We start from the raw sequence: 13,081 nt of genomic DNA on the forward strand, positions 1-13,081 counted from the left end.
AAAATAATTTTTTAAAGTTTTTAAAGAATTTTTAAAAGTATTTTTTAAAGTTTTTAAAAGAATTTTTAAAAGTTTTTAAAGAATTTTTAAAAGAATTTTTAAAAGTTTTTGAAAGAAATTTTAAAATAATTTTTAAAGTTTTTGAAATAATTTTTAAATTAAATTTTTAATGTTTTTAAAAGAAACTTTAAAATAATTTTTAAAGTTTTTAAAAGAATTTTAAAAGAATTTTTTAAAGTTTTTAAAGAATTTTTAAAATAATTTTAAAATTTTTTAAAAGAATTTTTAAAGTTTTTGATAGAATTTTTAAAATAGTTTTTTAAAGTTTTTAAAGAATTTTTAAAATAATTTTTAAACAGTTTTTAAAATAAATTTTTAAAGTTTTTGAAAGAATTTTTAAAATAATTTTTTAAAAAGTTTTTAAAAGAATTTTTATTAGAATTTTAAAAAAAATTTAAAAGATTTTTTTAAAATTTTAATTTAGTTTAATTTAAATTAATTTAATTTACGTTAATTTAATTTTAATTTTAAATTAATTTACTTTTAAGTTAATTTAATTTTAATTTTAGTTTAATTTAATTTAATTTAATTTTAATTAATTTAATTTTAATTAATTTAATTTTTAATTCTTTAGTCATCTCCCCCGATCTATGTTTTCAATCAAGGAATTCTATAATTTTGTGAGATGAATTAGGTTCAGTTTTACGGTTTTGTTTAACTTTGTGTTAGATTCAGGTTTAGTTTTGGACTCAACAAATAGGAATTCACTTGGATATCATTAGAGTAATTATGTCTTCGAGGTTTTCCAAATAGTCCTATCCACTGAACTTAATACAAAACCTTCGTCTAATTGGTTAGGATCCATAAAGGGTAGCTTCAGTTAGTTCCACTTAGCCAAATGCACCAGGTTAAAACCATATCTTCCTAGACATGCATAGACTAAGCTTCCGTAATGTACTATCATCCAATATTTCATCAGTACCATATATCAAGTTAAACTTGGTCCCTTTCTGGTTTATGTCTGTTACTTTTATAATTATAATTGACTTGATGATATTCTAAGTTTTGAAGGGTTTTAAAATATTTAGATTTTGAATTTGTTGGTCTAGGTTTGTATTTTGGCTTTTGATTTGATTTATTCGATTTTATATAATATATTTTTTCTTTAGATATGCAGTATTGGTTATGTCCTACTTGCGTGGTTAAGCACGCTTTCGGAACCCAAGCTTTACTTGATTGTTTGTGTTGGGTTATTAAAGATTTAAATGTTTTTATTTGAACTTGACTTGTAGTCAAGTCCGGTTTTGTTGTAAATTACATTTTGATTATTGAAGATTAGATCTAAATTCTTAGATCTTGTTGTAAATTTTCTAAGAGATCTTTTAATGTATTATCTATTTTTAGTGATAAATTTTCCTCCTCAAGTGTTAGGTCTTGAGCTGGATTTGAATTTGTGGTTTGTTCCTTGAGATTTTGATTCTCTTCAAAGAGAAATTTATTTTCATTTTCTATTGTTATTAATTTCCTATTTAAACATGCGATAATTTTAAAGAACTTTCTATTCAAATTAAAGTATACCTCTTCGGGACCTTCGGAAATGAGTACGGACTCGTGGGTCAACCCTAAACCCTAAACCTGTCTTCTGATTCATCCTTCGACTCTGCTTCGAGGGCCATCAATGCGAAGTGACTCTGGTGCTTCTGGTCTTCGGCCTCCGATTCTTCTGAGGACGAGTCATCCCACGTTGCTTTGAGAGTCTTCTTTTTGGTTGTCTTCATCTTGTCACTTTTCAACCTCGGGCACTCGTTCTTGTAGTGTCCCTTCTTATTGCTTCCGAAATAGGTCACGTTCCTCAGTTCGTTCGAGGAGTTGATCTTTTGCAGGTCCTTCTTGCTGAAGATTTTCTTCCTCCTGGTGAATATCTTCCTTACCAGGTTCACCAGGTACTCTTCGTCTTCAGAATCCTGGTCAGACTCATCTTCAACCTCAAGCTTGGTCTTTGTTCTTTCCTTAGAGGAACCTGCAAATAAGGCAATACCCTTCTCGGTCCCGGCGTTAGTTTGCTCGTGTAATTCTAATTCACAAAATAGTTTGTCTAACTTTAACTTAGATAAATTTTTTGAAATTTTGTAGGAATCCACGATAGATGCCCACAAATTATTACGTGGAAAAGCGTTTAACTCATACCTAATTAGATCGCGATTCTCCATTTGATGTCCTATCGCGTGGAGTCCCTTGAGGATATCTTTGATCCGTGTGTGAAGCTGACTTGCCGTTTCTCCTTCCTGCATTTTAATATTAAATAATCTGTTTAAAAGAAGGTCGCGTTTCGTTATCTTGGCGTTGCTTGTTCCTTCGTGTAGTTCAATCAGCTTGTCCTATAACTCTTTAACGTTTTGATGTGGTCCTACCTGGTTCAACTCTTCCTTCATCAGTCTGCATTGTAGCGTGTTGAGTTCTTTGAAGTCTATTGACGCTTTTTTTCTTCATGTCCGGAGTCCACTATTCTGGTTCCAGTGGAATTCCAGAGTTGTCGACCGGCACCTTGTTGCTTCTGGTGATGCTAAACCATTGGTCGAAATTCGTCTTCAGGTAGACCTCCATCTGCTTCTTCCAGTACGGGAAATCATCCCGTTGAATAGGGGAGGACGTACTGTGATGAACCCTTCAACTTGAGACATTTTTTAACCTGCACACAATTAAACAAATAGACGAGGGGTCCTAAGACTTGGTCTTGGATTAGTAGTGCAGAATAAAATGAAAGAAAACTAAAACTGAATTGGTGTTGCACCAATTCAGATTAATTGCGAAAAAAAATCCCAAAAAGGTAACAATACTAGTTTGGAATATGACGCAAAACTAAAATCGAAAAAAATGAACAAAAAAAAATAGAAAAGAATTTCTGTTGGATCATGAAGTTTCGCTAGAGGGGGGTGAATAGCGATTATAAAAATTTCGACAAGAGTAAGCGCAGTGGAAAAGACGAAATTAAAACAATGTTAACACAATAACCAATTTTACTTGGTTCGGAACCTTTGGCGACTCCTATTCCAAGGCCCGCACACGAGGGTGCTTTCGTTGGGCAATTCACTAGCAATTCGAATAATCATTTTACAATTGAAAGTATAGTTGCTAATGAAAAATAAAGCAGTACCGACAGAGGAAGAAATCAAAAAGAAAAGAGCGCGTTGTCGGAGCTTTGCGGTGTCGCAGGAGCACAGAAGAGCAGGTCGTCAATTCAGAGTTGTTGTTGAAGCTCCACCTCTGCCCCTTCTTTTATATGAAGCTCGGGGAGCCCCGGATCCCTTCCAGGTGCCCTGGTGGTACGTGGCAAGTTCAACCAGTGAGCTCCACGTGGCGACGACGTGTTTGGATGAAATTTTCCTCCCGGGCGCCCGGACCTCCTTTTTCCAGGGAGCACCTTTCCTGCAAAACAAGGTTAGTCCGAGGCAAATATATAAATTATAACTTGTAAAACAGAGTGTTAGTTCAGTTTATAGTTTAGCAAAAAGAGTATGACTTAAATTCTGTCTTTCCGAGACCGGAATCTAGTCACGATCTCGACTTAGATATCCGAAATGGATCTAAGCCGGATCGACGCCTAATGTTCCCTTCCCTAGAACGCGTCCTCACAGTCACTCCCTTCCAGTGACTTACCTTTACTCACCTGCCAGACGTCCGGTCAGCCCTTCGACCCGTCTGGACTTCTCGCCAAGCGTCCGGTCAACCCGTCGACCCGCTTGGACTTCTCGCCAGCTATCCGGTCAGCCCGTCGACCTAGCTGGACTTCTCGCCAAGCGTCCGGTCAGCCTGTCGACCCGCTTGGACTTCATGCCAGACATCCGGTCAGCCCGTCGACCTGTCTGGACTTATCCTGCACACTCGGTCAGAGTGTTAGATTACGACAAACCTAACTTAACCTGATTTGTCATTCATCAAAACCTGAGTTAGATCGTTAGTGCTAACCGCACCAACAATCTCCCCCTTTTTGATGGAATGACAACCTGGTTAAGTTAGTAAAGAATATATGCGAGTAAACAGAGTTTAAACATTTTGTTCTCGCATGAGGTTTTAAGTTGGTTTTTAACTTTGACATTTTATTTTTCTAACTTAGCCACCTATTCCTCCCCCTTTGGCATTCATCAAACAATGATATAATTTAAACATTAAAAATACAGAACACATAAAAAATGTAAGGAATGATGTCTAGTTATCTTGGGGGAGTTTAAATTTTTTGAAGTCTTGTTTAAATCATTAGCTTTAGCTTTTGAAAAATAGCTAAGTTTTGAAAGAGTGGCCAATTTTTTAAGGATCATTTACAAAATTACTTTAATTTTCAAAAATGACTTTGCAAACTCAAAAGAGAATTTTCTAATCAAAAATTTGAAAAGCTAATTTTCTAATATAAGTGTATAAGTTTCAGATTTTAGGATCAAGGTATATTTTCAAAATATGTTTCAATTTTGAAGTATTTTTCAAACATAAGTTTTGAAAATCAAAATTTTAAGGCTAAGTTTTCAAAACTAGATTTTCCAAACAACATTTTTCAAATTTTGAAAAATATTTCAAAGCTAAAGACATTTACTTTTCAAAACTGATTGAAACTAAGTTTGAAAAAAAATCTTAGTTCATAAAAACTGATTGAAGAATTTAGTTTTATAAAGGCTAGTTTTTACAAATATTTGAAACATAAGGTTTCAAAAATTAAGTTTGAAAACTTTTCTTTTCAAAACTTATTAAGTTTGTAAAAACTTTAAATTTGAAACCAAAGTTCAATTTGAATAAAAATATTAGAAAAGATATTATGTTTAAGGTGGAGAAAATAATTTTGGTGTTAAGTGTTGATTTAATCCTCCCCCTAAACCTGACATCTAAAATAGTTGTCTAACTAATTAGGTACTTACTGACTATCAGAAGATAGCAGCTTTCACTTGGTTAGTCAAGTTAAATTCATTGTAATCAGTTAACGGTTGACTTAACTGAGTAACTTAGCTTGATCAATGTATGTTTTGTATTTAACGCCCAGACTTGTATCGATGCACTGACATAAGCATCTTATGTCCAGGCAATTGGCCTATACATCTCACCCCTTTCTATGTATGTCAATCGCAAGTAAGGTAAACCTAGGGTGTTGGTGAGATGTTCAAATGCTAGTTCTAGGGGAACATGATTTCTAAGGGGATTTTTCTAGTCTAATGCTAAAATTGTTTTGAAATTCTAAAAGTGGGAAAGTTTTGAAAAAATAAAGCAATTTTAACCTAGAATTTAAAACAGCCAATTTTAAAAAATAGTTTTGAATTTTGAAAATCCTAGTCTATTAAACACATCTCTAATTTTCTACGCAGATTACTGAATTCATTTTCAGGGAGTGGTTTTGTGAATATGTCAGCTAAATTGGAATTTGACTCAATGTATTTGAGTTTAATGTCCCCTTTAGTAACATGATCCCTGATAAAGTGATGCCTAATTTCAATGTGTTTGGTTCTGGAATGATACACTGGATTTTTTGTTCGGTTAATTGAGCTAATGTTATCAATTAAGACTTTGACATTTGTAAGGTTTAAGTTAAAATCTTTTAGGGTATGTATCTTCCATAATAATTGTGCAACACACTCTCCTATTGCTATATATATTCTGACTCAGTTGTGGATAAAAACCTAACCTTATACCTAGTATCACACAGTTAACTGATACTTAAAAGATTATACTTGAAATTTTCAATAAGTAAAAACATTTGTAATAATAAAGTCAATTTTTAGTTCGATATTACCTATCCCAATTACCTTGAGTTTGCCATTGTTCTCAAAGGCAACTGTTCCTAGGCTTTTGTAGGTGAGTTGAGTGAATTTTGTGTGATCTCTAGTCATATGTTGTAACACCCCAAATTTTAATATTTGGATTCCTAATAGTACTTAAAAATATTTAGAAATGCTTTAGAAAAATTCTAGAGATTTTTAGAAATTTTTGAAGTTCGTTTGATATTTTTACCAAAGGAAACAAGTTGCAAAAAAAAAATAATGTCCAAGCCAAGATTCGAACTGGAGACCTCCGGCCAAACCAAACATTAAGCAAATCCTGTTAGTTAGAGCCCTAGAGCCAATCATTTGATGATTGTATAGACTCATTGTATCATATTCTTGTATATTAATAAAGGCATTTGTTTGGTTATTATACGTATTTGTATTAGTGCCAAATAGACTAAGTATAATAGCGTCCTTGAGTAGAAAGTTCATACCTATATCAATCGATTAGTTGAATCGATAGTGAGATGATATAGGGAACACTACTCTAAATCATTCCTAGTCGAGTATTAACATTCAGGGACAATGTTAATGCAATAAGACTAGCATGTAGGTCAGCTTGATGACATGATCTCACAAGTCATGGATATAGAGATATCATGCTGACACATGGGTATACATTGGAGAATGTATACTGAATGACCCGCCATGAGAAAGTATCATGGATCGTTATATGAGTGTCATATACTTTCTCATGTGGCTATTAGTATGACTATTAGTCCTTAGACCTGAAGTCACCATGGATCCCTACATAAGGAGTTATGTACTTTGGTTTCGTCAAACGTCACCCGTAACTGGGTGGACTATAAAGGCGATTACTCGGTATTTAACAAATTATGTAGAGGGATGTGAGTGATGTAGATGGGATCTATCCCTCCCATATGACGGGAACGACATCGGTATTCTTGATAGAGTGAGACCACTAAGTGCATGGCCATGCCCAAATGAGCCAACATGAGATGTTGAGCTCATTTGATCGAGTGAGTCTACTTGGAGTTCAAGATTTAGATTGATTAGAGGATGACACGGTCTATGCCTCATATTGATCAATCTAGATGTCTAGGATAGAAGGACAATGTCATATATTTTGTGAGGAGTCACAATTGGTAGTCACAAGGTGATGTCGGATCTCGACATTCTTGTAACTTGGGTAGTAATGATGTGTTGCTAGATATCGCTCATTACTTATGCTCCTAAATGGGTTTAGGGCATTGCCAACGTTACAAGAACCTATAGGGTCACACACTAAGGACAATTAGATGGAGATTTGGTTCATATGATGAACCAAGAGAATTAGATTCATTTGATGAATCATATTGGATTAAGAGTAATCCAAATTGGGCTAATTGAGTTGGACTCAAGTTGATTCATGTATTCAATGAGTCTAATTTAGATTATGACTCATTAAATCAACTTAATTTAATGAATTAGATTCATTATATTAAGTTGGCTTGAATCATATGGTTGGATTAGATCAACCATGAGAGAGATTTGATCAAGTTTGACTTGATTTGAGAGGAAGAGAAAAAGTCATGTTTGACTTGACTTTTTGCCACATCACTAGTGAGTTGGCAAGATGTGGACCAATAGGATTGCTCCACATCATCAATGTGTGCCACCTTATGGAGGTTACAAGCTTCTATAGCATTTAATGTGGCCGGCCCACATTAAATGAGGAGGTTACACTTGTTGCCATGTCATTTAGTGAAGTGGCAAGATGTGGACCAATAGTGTTGATCCACATCATCCTAGAGTGCCACCTCATGGGGGTTACAACTCTTAATGGTCTCCACATTAATTGGAATTAATGTGGGGGTTACACCTCCTAGAGTGGCCGACCACTTGATGGCTAAGGGGTTTTTGAATTTCCTCTCAATTGATTCATTCACTCTTCTTCTCCCTTGGGTGCTCTCTCTTCTTCTTCTCCCATTCCTTGGCCGAACACTCCATTGGTGCTAGCACACCTTGTGTTTTGGTCATCTCCTTCTACTTGTGTCCGTGTGGATACATATAGAGGTTGTCTACTTTGACAACTAGAGATCCGACATACCATTGGACGAGCGGGATTTGCGAAGGGCACGCTTCAAGGGTAATGATCTTAACTTTAGTGTAGATCTAAAGGTTTTACAAACTCGTACAAGAAAAAGGTTTTTTTTGAAAATTTTTGTTCACGAATCTTTGCACGAGATCCATGGCTTTGGGTGACTCGGGGTTTCCGCGACGCGAAAAAGCGGTTTTCGCGGCCCGAATAACCCAACAAATCCGGTTGACCAAGTGTGCAAGCGGTCGCTACTGATCAAATAGGAAAAGAAATTTAATTAAGCAGTAGTTAGGAACATTTAAAATAAAAGGGGAATAAAAAGGCTCGATTGAGGATTCGAACCCGCGACCAGGTGTTTCGGCAGAAACGCAGCTAGCCAACTGTTCCGCAAGCGTTTTGTAAACAAATTTATAATGACTAGGTCTTAAACCATAACAAAAATGCTAGGTTATAAGAGGGATAAGTTGATATTGGATTTTCTTGCCCGAACCCTAATCCCTCTCTTCCCTCCTCTCACGCGGCGTCGGTTCTCTCTCGTACGAAGATGAAGCCGAGCTAGGGTTTCCTCCCTCCGGCGGCCGGCGAAGGCTTCCTTCCGGTGAACCTTGGTGATTTCGATCCTCTAGTTGAGGAGAGCTCGTAGGGACAAGGAAGAGCTCGGGAAGCTCAAGCTCCTCCGAACCCTAGAACCTCCTTCTCGGTTGGAGGTCCAAGAAAACCTAAGGTAAGTGCTCTCACCTGCGGTAAGGGTAGTTTTCGGGATTTTGAAGCATTTTCTTTTACTTGCACAGCCTTTCACTCTCACAATGTGGTTTAAGAATTCGGGTTGTGCTTGCTATACCTCCATGCGTGTGTTTGTGGTTGGGTTTGTTCTGTGCCATAGCAAATTCGTGTGTAGGTGGCTGCAAAATCCTAGTTTCGGCTTATCTTGATGCTGGTTGCCACGAAATTGAATTTAGTTTGTTTAGATATAGAGATGAACATGTTTAGTTTTTTTTTAAATGGCTATGGGTGGCATTGTAATTCCTTATTACTTCCTTGCCGTGGATTGAAACAGTAGCAATCTTATGTTTTCTTTTGTTGCCATGGCACATAGCAAGAGGAATAATCATGTTTTAGGTTTATAGTAGCAATTATCCTTACTAGTGCCCTTTTGTTCCTTATTGTTTCCTTGCCGTGGGACAGAACAGGGGAAAAGATTTTGGTTTCGGGTTGTTTCTTTTAAGCACTAAAATTGTCACAGACTAAGGTTTGTAGCGATTATGACATATTCCCCAGCAACCCAAACTAAGATGCTTTAGATTTAGATTAAGATTTGGACAGTAGCAAATCTGAACTTCCGAAGTCGATGAAACTATAATTGTCATTTCAGATTACTGTATTAACAATTGATCCGAAGTTTGTTAATTGAAATATTTTCTTCAAGCACTATTAGATGATATCTGTGGTCTTTGACTTTAAGATAGTGCTACTCACCTATATATTGTGACATACCGTATTGTGTTGCAAGTTGTTGATTATGAGGAATAAACGGCAATTAAGAAAGAAATGAATTGTTTAGTTAGGCATATGGTTTGGATTTCTTCAGGCTTTGTAGTAGAAATTTGGAATCTTTTTGATGTAGATCTTCTTGTTTGGGATCTTAATGGGCATGATCAATTTATATGGAGTTTTACAAGTTCCTTTGGACATAACTGAAGAAAATGGAGAAATGCATGTGATGAGTAGTTGTGGTCCATTGTTTCCTTAGGATAATTTCAATGTTGATGCATAGTTTGAAGTTCTAAAAAGGATACATTGCTTACTTATGATAAATTGACAGTTTAGATAAGATGTGTGATATGGTTAAATTTACAGTTATGGACAGCCTTAGTTTGTATTTAGTTAGATCTTCCAGCAGTTTATTTAGACTTGCAGATTTTTATTAAGAAAAGCCGTGCAGATTTTTATTAAGTAGAGCAGATTTTATTAAGCATTTCAAGTGTAGATTTTAATTAACATTTAAGTGTAGTTTTGTTAGCACAGTATGCAGATTTCTATTAGCTAAATATGTAAAATTTTGATTAGCATAGTATGCAGTTTTATTGAGCATTTCAGTATAGTTTTATTAAGTATTTTCATGCAATTTTGTTAAGCATTTCAGTGCAATGTTAATAAGCGTTTTAGTATAGTTTTGCATGAGACATCCTTTTAATAGAGGTATTAACAAGTATAAGAAAGATAAAGTATAAGAAAAAAAAGGGCCAAGGCCTTAAGTAGATCCTAAAGTCAAGACTTTAGGGATTTTGACACACAAGGTGCTTGTTAAAATGCCAAGGCATTTAAAGAAGAAGTAATTAAGATAATAAGATATTTTACTTTGAAAATGCTAGTACCTGACTTCCAAGGTTGTCGTTAAACAAATCCAGGTGTCCAATTCCAAGATCTTGGCCCTGGTAGACCAAGGTCTGCTCTTTTAGGATTGGTGGCTCGCTACCCCAACCTATTAGGGAACGCGCATAAGATGGTACTACGCCTGGGCCCAAGAGAAGTTGATTATTATTTTGAAGTATTAAAGTATAAGTTTTAAACAAGTGATATTAAAGTATAAGTTTTAAACTAATGAAATAAAAGAATGAGTTTTTAAGCAAGTGAAATAAGATTCAAAAAGTGTTTAAAATTCAGTAAGTTTAGTTCTCTATGCTAGCATGATTGTATAGATTTGCTTTACATGTTTAGCCTTTCAGTATGTTTCTTTTACTAGTAGATGAGCATGAGTAGTTTTCCTTTTGAGCATTTAGTTTTAGATTTCAGTATATTCACATGCATATCGAGATTTTGTGAGTTAGATAGCGCTTACTAAGCATTCGCTTATAGTTTGCATTTCCTCTTATTGCAGATACAGGAAAGGAAAAGATATAGCAAAGGAAGGCGACAAGGTGGCGCAGATGGTGTGTGATGCCAGGACTATGGGAGAGACTTGGGTATTTTTAAGTTTCCGCATTTTAGTGATTAAAAAATATTTAAGATTGTATCTTACCTTTCTAGTCATTGGAGATTATTTTTTTTTAGATTGTATGTTGAGATGAGTTTGACACTTATTTAATTGGGTAGTTGTTTGATATATGTTCCAGCCGTCTGTGGCTGATGTATACTATGTATGTATCCCAGTTTATGGTCACCGGTACAGGGGAGATGTTGCCGAAATTTTTCGGTAGAGACTCCTCGTGGTTTTGATCTTACCGGTTAAGTAGAGTTAGCAGTTAAGTAATGGTCACCCTTAGGGAGTAGTATAGTAGTGAGAAGGGTGGACGTTACATATGTTTGGAGCAACCACTATCCAAAATCCACTTAGTTTCCTACAGTAGGTAGGAATTGGGGTTAGTCTAACTATTGGACCAGAATTTTTTTTTTAGTTAAAAAAAATTAAGTTTTAATTTTAAAAATAAATTTTTAAGTTGGAAAACATTTAAGTTTTAATAAATTTTTAAGTTGAAAACAATTTAAACAATTATAAAAAATTTACGTTTAATTTAATTTAATTTTAATTTGATTTTAATTTAATTTTATTTTTATTTTAAATTTAATTTAATTTTAATTTAATTTAATTTTAATTTTAATTTATTTTATTTTATTTTAATTTAATTTAATTTTAATTTAATTCCTTAGTCATCTCATCCGATCTATGTTTTCAATCAAGGAATCCTATAATTTTATGAGATGAATTAGGTTCAGTTTTAGAGTTTGTTTTTAACTTGTGTTAGATTCAGGTTTAGCTTTGGGTTCAACAAATAGGTGTTCTCTGGATAAACTTCTGGGCTATGGTGAGTCACTCGGACATCATTAAAGTAATCATGCCCTCGAGGTTTTCTAAATAGTCCTATCCACTGGACTTAGTACAAAACCTTGGTCTAACTGGTTAGGATTCATAAAGGGTAGCTTCGGTCAGTTCCACTTAGCCAAATGCACCAGGTCTGTTGGGTTTTTCGGGCCGCGAAAATCACTTTTTCGCGTCGCGGAAACCCCGAAACTCCCTAGCCAACGGATCCGTGCGAAGAAAACTTTGAAATTACAAATACGAGTTTCTACCTAGATCTACTCCTAAATCTACATGAAAAGATTCATTACCCTCGTTGCGTGCCCTTCGCGTTCCCGCTCGTCCAACGTTGTCGGATCTCAAGAGTATCAAAATAAATACCCCTCTAGAAGTATCCACACGGACACGTAGGTGGAGAAAAACCACACAAAAGGGTGTGCTAGCACCTTGTGTGGTTCGGCCAAGAAGGAAGTGAGGGAGAGAGGAGGAGAGCACTTGAGGAAGAAGAAGATGGAGTTACCAAAATGCTTGAATGAAAATGAATCCCATTCAATCCCATAAGTGGCCGGCCACATTTCCAAAATGTAACCCCCTTTCTCATTAAATGTAGCCATTAAAGAGTGTAACAACCCACCCTCCTCAGTACTACTCGATAGAGAGTGGATGCTACTTAACTACTCATTCTACTTAACTGATATCGCTTACCCTAAAGATAGTAACACTTATCATTTAGTTTTTTTTTTTACATGCCAGTCTTATGCACAAAAAGATAACTACAGGTATGCTCTATAATGAAGTGGAATATCCAAATCTTCAGTGCACAATCAAATGAACGATTTATACATCTAAGTGTTATGTGGTCATAATCATTGTATGTATATCAAGTTGACTACAGAATCGTATATATCAGTAATGCCATATATTGCAATTAAATCAGTGGGTAGTTAATGAACAGATAACTTGATGGATGAGCCTAATATAATTATACAAATCACAGGTTGTATTCAACAGAATGATGATGCAATCAGTTGTAATATCAGGCATAGATATATTAATTGAAATATTGTATTCACTATACAAATAAGATAATCTATTCCAATAAGTCAACAGCTAAAACTAATCAAATACTTAAAGTATAAAGATGGCTTAAATAAAGGTATATTGTTCAAGCTAATAATAACAGATTATTTAATCAGTTCAACAATCATTTTTATTTTTATTTTTTCTCGGTCCCGTGGCTTCCATAGTTCAACATCACACACGTTATAGCATCTCCTTGTCGCCTTCCTTCACAGTATCTTTTCTTTTCCTTTATCTGCAGTAGGAGGAAATGCAGTCTATAAGTATAAAGCTTAGTGAGCGCTATCTACTCACAAAACTCGATATGCATGTATATAAATAAAAACATGCTAAAACTGAATGCTAACATATAAAACTACTCAT

Source organism: Zingiber officinale, chromosome 1B, assembly GCF_018446385.1.
Source record: "Zingiber officinale cultivar Zhangliang chromosome 1B, Zo_v1.1, whole genome shotgun sequence".
Taxonomy (NCBI): domain Eukaryota; kingdom Viridiplantae; phylum Streptophyta; class Magnoliopsida; order Zingiberales; family Zingiberaceae; genus Zingiber; species Zingiber officinale.